This window comes from Lolium rigidum, chromosome 5, assembly GCF_022539505.1.
Source record: "Lolium rigidum isolate FL_2022 chromosome 5, APGP_CSIRO_Lrig_0.1, whole genome shotgun sequence".
NCBI lineage: Eukaryota > Viridiplantae > Streptophyta > Magnoliopsida > Poales > Poaceae > Lolium > Lolium rigidum.
In genome coordinates, this window is record NC_061512.1 from 265,582,310 (window position 1) to 265,589,979 (window position 7,670).

Genomic DNA, 7,670 nt, shown 5'->3' on the forward strand with positions numbered 1-7,670 from the left:
GTGTGGTCACTGGATACCGAATTGGTGCTGATTGCCTCTTTTTACCTGACTAGTACAGATGCCCGTGCCTTGCTACGGGTACTCAAATTTTATTTCTCTGCACATATATAATTTACAACTTATTCTAAAAATTTAAAACAAATAAAAGATATCATAATTACTGCAGCATGATAATACGGAACGCAATACCAAGACAGCATTGTGGTTACTCTTCTTTTTCCGCCACATATTTAATATAATAGAACATTCAACCGATACATGTCATGTCCTCGATTCCTTTTACAACACACATTTAATATAATATAATATTTAGATAAAGACACATGTTATTTAACGGGGGCCGCATATTTGCCACACTTTCCTTTTGCACTTTGCATATTTGCCATATCACGTGTCACTTACACGAATTGCAAAAATTTCTTAGCCTAGATGTTCTCACAATTGCAAAAACATTCACGCATGTATTCCCTCCTGTCTTTTTTAATTGACTCGAATTTATACTCAATTAAAAGATATCAAAAAGGTAGCTGTAAACATGAAATAGTAGGCTACAAAGTGTTTTTCTATAGTTCTAATAGTAGGAAGTAAAGAGATCAAGCATTAGGATGTAAATTGTCACCAAAATTCTTTTCGATATGACATTAAGGGCCTTTTTTTAGCTTCTAGGACAGCTTCAAGGTGGTGTACCGATGAAGCCCAAAAGAAATCTCGAGCTTCTACCTAGCTTATTTCCACCTAGAAGCCCAATTCTTGTGTATATGTAAAAACTGGTCGCGAGTTGATTCTGGGAGTTTCCCGAGCTTCTCCCCTCTGAATCGAATCGATACACTAAGATGCCCCTTTGGTTGATTTTATTTACAGCAAAATGCCACCCCGAAGGATAACGTTTGGATAGACTCATCAAAAAGGAAGGAAAAAAAGAGCCGGCGGTTCGTATCATCCCATCGCTGTGTGCGTGCACCTGAGCGAGGATTCCCCGCCAGACCCGCTGCCGCTCCCCGCCAGACCCGCCGCCGCCGCTCCCCGCTGGATGCCGGACCCGCCACCGCCGCTCCCCGCCGCTCCCCGCTGGATGCCGGACCCGCCACCTGCTCCGCCGCCCCGGCAGCCACCCATAGCCTCCTTCTCCGCCGCATCTCCTTCTCATTCTCGCACCCAGCAGCGAGTGTCGCCAGCCTCTCCACCGTAGATCGATGCCGAGGACGAGCTAGCCAGTCCGTCCCCCGCCGGTTGGCCGTCATCGTCAACCTTTCGAAGCGCTGCCACTACGGACCTTGAGGTCGCGATCTGCCTCTCCGCCTCTCCGCCCGCATCATGGCCCATCACCGAGACACCAACAACGGCGCCGCTGCTGATGGCATATGCTCTGCCTCGGTGGCTCGTTGTTCAGCAGCGGGTTGGCACACTTCCCGATCCTCAGTCCTCACACGTTTCTAGCACACCTGCCTCTCTGACCTTCTTTTCCGCTGAAGACACGTTGTTCATCACTTCACGGACAAAGATGAGTATTGAGAACGTGTAGATCAAATTTAGGGGCATTATTGACATAACACTACCATCAAATTCGGGAAACCTAAAAGAAGGGGTAGAACAGTTTATAGGAGCTTCTCCCCACCGGAGTTTCTCCCTACCGAAATTCATAAGCTGACTTCTCCATAAGCTTAAACCCAAAAGAAGTGGCTAAGGATTGCCGCTTCTATCTGTTGTTGGTTTTGGTGGCATTGGCCATACAGTTTTTTAGGGAACGTTGGTACAACATTCTTCCAGTGAAAAGAAAAAAAAGGCCTAACAATGATAGCTATAGACAACAACAAAAAAAGTCACGCGGTCTAGAATGAACAACTACCGAATACTGAAGAATACATTAAAATTAAGTAATTCTTACCGATCTCGAAATTTTAGTTTCCGGTAACAAAACCACTAATCTCAACCAGAAGTTTTTATGTAACATTGCACAAAACCATTGTGCATTAGCTGCTGGAAATAATTCATTGGTTCGGTTGAACCATTGCATTGCTATTCCATCAAAATTATGAGACGTATTAGAACAAACTAAATAGTAGTTTCAAGTGATATATTTGATAGATTATCTATCTATCCATGTGTAGATCCCATTCCAGATGCTTCAACTTCACCTCCAATAAATATTTGCCTCTCCGCGCAGAGGAAAACCAAACCAGTGGCCCAACCATGTCTTGGCTCATCTGTTTGTAATAACCAAATCAAGTGTATGAGAACCACATGTGCTAACATTAGGAACAAACTGGTGGAAAAAATCGTGTGCAATTACTTCGTATGTAATATATTGTTGATGTATGGTTTGAAAATATCTACAAACTTCTCTACAACATAAAAAATGCTGAAATGAATCATGACAAATGTTCTTCCATCCCCAATACAACAAAAACGGGAAGAAAAAACCACACCAATCCCATCATGAAATGTGCATGCCACCAGGTTACGAAAGGCCTACCCCTTGCTCTCGAGGCTTCCAGCATCAACGATGAGGCAACGGAGGGAACCACGGTGAGGCCATGGAGGGAACCACGATACAAAAAAAAGTCATTGGTTCAGTTTTCGGATGGCATGCTGTCCATGCTTGACAACAGCCAACTCCCCCATGACTTCCACCGTCGTGCCAAGTACTTGGTTAACGCTGCCCGCTTCTACCAGCTGCCTATCTAGCCCCTCGACATTGCTGACTACCACCACAACAAGCTCCACAGGACAAGAGGTAGCTACATTAGTCATGGTCACGAGATAAGACAAGGGCAACATCACCATCATAGTTGATACTTGATATGTGAGTTCACACAGAGTTCATGTACACTCTGCATGTATGAACTGTTTGATATGTGGTGGAAGGAGAGAGGCGCCTTCACTGGAATGGGCGACACCTCGACCACAGCAAACGGGCTGAGGAGCAAGCACACGAGTCTAACGCGGGAGCCATGCTTCTAGGTGAGAGTGAAGGAGGCACATGAGCTGACGGAGAGGGCCAAGGTTGAGCACGACACAAAGTCAGTGGAGATGAAGCTGGGGAGCCTAAGAGATTTCAGAGTGCTACTCTGGTGAGCTGGTGGAGAGCAAAGAGGTGTCCATCAACGTCCTTGCGCCACACTCAAACTATACCTTATGGGTGGAGGAGTGGGAGGAGCTTCAACTATGGACGTACAGGTGATTGTAAATATGCATAAGCTTGCAGAGGCACTGCATTATGAGCTTACTTTAGTTGGTTTTTCTTCTATTTGGTAAAAGCTTACTTTAATCTCCATAATTTAGCATGAGGTGGTCCCAGCTGTATATAGCTTCCCGGTATAATTAGTGTTGGTGCAAGTATGTTGTCTGTTCTACGACCAACCAAATTGTGTGAGTTGATAAACAAAAAAAAAAGAAAAGTTTGTCATGATTCATGATACTCCCAAAATTCCATATCATTGAATGTTCAATACTTTAAACAAAAATAAAACACTGAAATGCAGTGCCTCTACAAACTTCACATGAAAGGGGCATTAGATAGAGAATAAAGATGGGCCTTATTTTACATATTATTACTGACAAATTCTTGGAAAACCATGAGGTACAAATAGCAAGCCTAATTAACATTTGTATCATAAATCTCATTCGAAGAGAGCCTGGTGATTAAGGTAGAAATCCAGGAAGATGGTTGAGGATGCAGTATTGGTTACCTTTTTAATTTTTTATTGGAATGAAATAGGACAAGAATCCTAATCCACGGGGCTTCCTTTGTTCAGTGACTGAAAGAAAATTACAATTGAGTTAGCAAATTCACGTCGGAAGTATTAATTATGGATTAAAAAACTAAACCGTGAATTCCAAATGTTTGAACTTTGCATTACAAAATTTGCAAATATCTTATCATCTGGAAGCATTTACTTATCCAGATACCCCTAGTACGTATGACACAATAATATGATTTGATAACTCTGTTATCTTGAAAAGACTCGAAAGAGTCTGCACGCTCTACCAATATGCAAAAAAATCTATGACAAAACTGCAAGCAGCCAACAAACATAAAACCAATGTGATGAAACCAGAAAAAACAAAATATATGGAGAGGTATCATATAAATTTGCACCAGTTAGAACTTTAACTCTCATTGATTGTGCTTTGAACTGGTCTATTAGAGGCTTAATGAGATTACAATGCAGCTGCAAGCCATAGAAAATGAGTAATTGTTGATATACAACAGAAATGGCACCACACCAGCTGGACACTGATCAACATGATGGTTGCCTATTAGTGGCCTAACTTCCACCATTTGAAGGGACAATTTACTCATATGTATAGAAATAAGTAAATATAATATATAAAACACACACGGACAATCCCCTGATCATAATAAGTACTGAAAATAGAAGAAGAATGTGTCACGCATGCTAACCGGAAAAAAACACTCATATAATCACCACAACGCTTTTAGCTCGACATCAAAGACCCTTCTAATATCAGTTAGTGCAGTTGGAGATTAAAATCACTTTGGAATATAATATAAATTAACAGGTTCGAGACGCTGTGATATTTCAACTTAATTATCCTTGTTCACATCAAACTGTCAATCATCGAAGGCAATATCTTTTGGCTCCCACCCAGATCAAATTACTTTACAACCGCGGTCGAATGTTCTTAGAAAATTAACCGCAAAGCAAAAGGATCATTTTTAGAATGGTATATTCCTAGTGGCACCATCTATTTTACAAATGTTAGTACAAGCACTAATTTTTTGTAAATAAAGATTGAGCCCCTTTTCTAATCGAAGTAACATATTATCAGTACTCACCATGGAGACCACATCATGTCATCGTGGTGAGACAGGCAGCTCGTGAATGTCCTTGTTGATCTAAGTATCTGTATAATTCTGTCGAGACTCAAGAGCACATACACTCTGCCTAAACTAACTCAATTCAGGACTTAAGTGTGCCTAGGTATTAGTTTGTCCTAACCTGGTGAAAGAAGTTAGTCCCATGCATGTTTGATGCCATCATATGCAACTTCATGAATATATACCACTGCTATTGGGCGTTTCATCAAACATGTGACACCTGCTGACGAGAAGAAATAGTTACTTGGGCATAGAGTGGTGTCCACTGCTCACATATATGTCAGCTTATCAGTATAAGAGAAACATAAACATGCTATTAAAGTATTAAGTAAATGTAGTTTGGTATTTCTATACACCATGCTTTCGTAAAACTGCAAAATCCCATGGAAATGATTTTAGTCTATTGGTTACTTCTCAAGCATTGCACACGTCTGGTCATGGACAATCCTAGCCTCAATTAAGTTGATTTTGTAAAAGGAAAACAAGCAAACCTACCATGTATACACCTAAATAACTTAAGCTGATACTGCTCATGTGTAGTGATAAAATTGAGCTTTCCTAAACTGAACTGAACTACATGATTGAGCACACCAAGATGGTGTGAGTACCTGAAACGCTGTTTTGGCTAGTTGATGCATGACAAAACTGAACTGCAGTAATCCAGTGCATCCAAACAAGATTCAGCTTCGCTACTAATTGATCTTCATAGATCAGCTGTGGTACAAATGTATCAGTGGCACATAGAAATAACTTCTATAGTAGGAAGGAATATACTTTTCAAATTACTTATACTTAAAAAATGGCAGGAACATCCATGAAGATTTTGAGAAGCATATCTATGATTATGAAACTATTCATAGTATAAGCAGACAGGTGGCCATAGATGATGAATAAAGTGGGAATACGGTGGCAGCTTCCCACATACTGTAAAAATTCAAGTAAATGAACACAACTACAATCTTGTTTGCTGGCCTACCTTTAACAGAGAACGCACTATCGAGCATGACGGCGATCAACTGAGCACATAGTTGCGCTTCGAGAGGGTCATTTTTCATAACCGTATCAAGTCATGTGAAGAATATAGGTACCTGCAGTTTAGGGTTGTTAGTTAAGCAAGAATAGCAGGAATTGAAAGGAAAAAACAGCTAGCTGACACTGAAATAATAGAGCAACTTGTTTCTGCTTGAAACGGAATAGAACAGTAATTAGCTAAACGGTGTAAGTGTAGACATCTACTACAAAATAATCCTAGAACATCCATACTGCCGTAAGGCACAAAGATATAACTACTAATAGCATTTTTTATAATTAATGGCATAATTGGGATGTGAAATTACAATAAAATAGATATATTGTGACAATTTTTTTACAAGAAATATATTTTCTTAAAACATGTCTACTCCAGCCTGACTCAGCTACATTTGGTTAAGTTGTTTTATCGACAACAAAGTCTTCTACTTCACCAACTACACAAATCACCAATTAATATAGGACAAACATTTGATAACCATATAAATTTAAGAAGATGATTAATCAAGGATCAAGCCACTCACCTTGCAGGTAGAGTCCACCGGTATCATCTCTCCAAGTTCCTGCACATGAAGAATTAATCACTGCACCAAGTCAGAACTATTCCATACCTTATTCAAGGTTCAAAAAAGCCCGGAGCGCTAAGCGAGCGGTGAGGCTCATCCTAGAGGAACTACAGCTTAGGCGAGCTTAAGCGTCGCTTAAGCGTGTAGGGTAAAATTGTAAAAACAGGAGCTGGTAAGCGTACAAACAGAGAACAAACTATATAATTTCTTGACAATACCAGCTGGATCAATGTCCATTTCTTGACAATACCTACAAATTGCAAGCAAATCTTAGGTTTAGCAAATCAACTAAGCTAACTTCATTAATTAATCAGTAGCAGCAGCAACCTAGCAACCTAGCAACAGATATTATAGCAACCCAGCAACCTAGCAACCTAGCAAATCAACTAATGGATCAAAGTTCATTAGCCTAGCACGTCAGTAGTTACTACAACCTTAGTACCAGCAACCTAGTAGCACATACACGAGCCGGGCTAGCAAGCAGCAGCCCAAATCCTAATAGATTGATTCATCTACAACAGTCTGCAGGTAGCACCACACCAACGCACAGTCGCACATACACACAGGACACATCAGCACGCCAATAGCACATACACGTGAAGGAGAATAAAACGGTTAGGGAATACTTGAGGGCTGAGGCGTGGCGAAAGACGGCGGAGGCGAGGTCGACCTCGATCTGGGACTCGGGCGCCTGGGCGGAGAGGCGATAAGCGGGACGGGCAGCCTGCTTGGAGGAGGGGAGTAGACATCCCGCCGGCCTAGAGGAGGAGGTGGAGGGCGCTACAGGCGTAGCGTCACCGGCGGAGCAGCAGGCTCGCGGGTGGAGGGCGCGAGATGGGATGTGAGGGAGGCGGACGAGGGCAGAGGGCGCTTTGGCTATAGTGGAGTCGACTTGGTCCAGTCTACTGCTACGGCTCGACTGGCTGGCATGGCGGCGACGGTGGATGGACGGCGGCGACGGTGGATGGGCGGCGACGGCGGCAGAGCCTAACCCTAGGAAGCGGCGGTGGCGCTCGTTCCGTGGTTTGTGAGAGGAAAGAAGATGGAGGATTTGTTGGGCTTGGCCCATTCGGCCGCGACAACGCGCGAGGAAATGCGACAAAAGAGAACGACGAAGGAGTTTGACGTATTGGCAGAATAAGGAACATGTTTAGTCTTTTTAAGTAGTAGAGATTCAGATCATGGTCGGTGGTACTTCGCAGATGAGGATATATAGATGCCTCCATGCATTT

General features: G+C 42.3%; 1 long non-coding RNA gene across 7 annotated transcripts; it reads right to left on the bottom strand.

Annotated features, from left to right (window-relative positions):
• Positions 1 to 1,860: 1,860 nt before the first annotated feature.
• On the bottom strand, positions 1,861 to 7,445 carry LOC124657966. 7 transcript variants are annotated; one of them, XR_006988961.1, is made up of 7 exons: positions 7,109 to 7,445; positions 6,397 to 6,435; positions 5,820 to 5,931; positions 5,452 to 5,557; positions 4,802 to 5,063; positions 3,690 to 3,758; positions 1,861 to 2,204 (listed from the first exon to the last, which is right to left on the bottom strand). It is a non-coding gene; the product is annotated as an uncharacterized LOC124657966 (long non-coding RNA). The 7 variants fall into 7 exon arrangements; XR_006988962.1 differs by having other exon boundaries at positions 7,065 to 7,112; XR_006988958.1 differs by lacking the exon at positions 7,109 to 7,445 and adding an exon at positions 6,657 to 7,102.
• Positions 7,446 to 7,670: the final 225 nt, after the last annotated feature.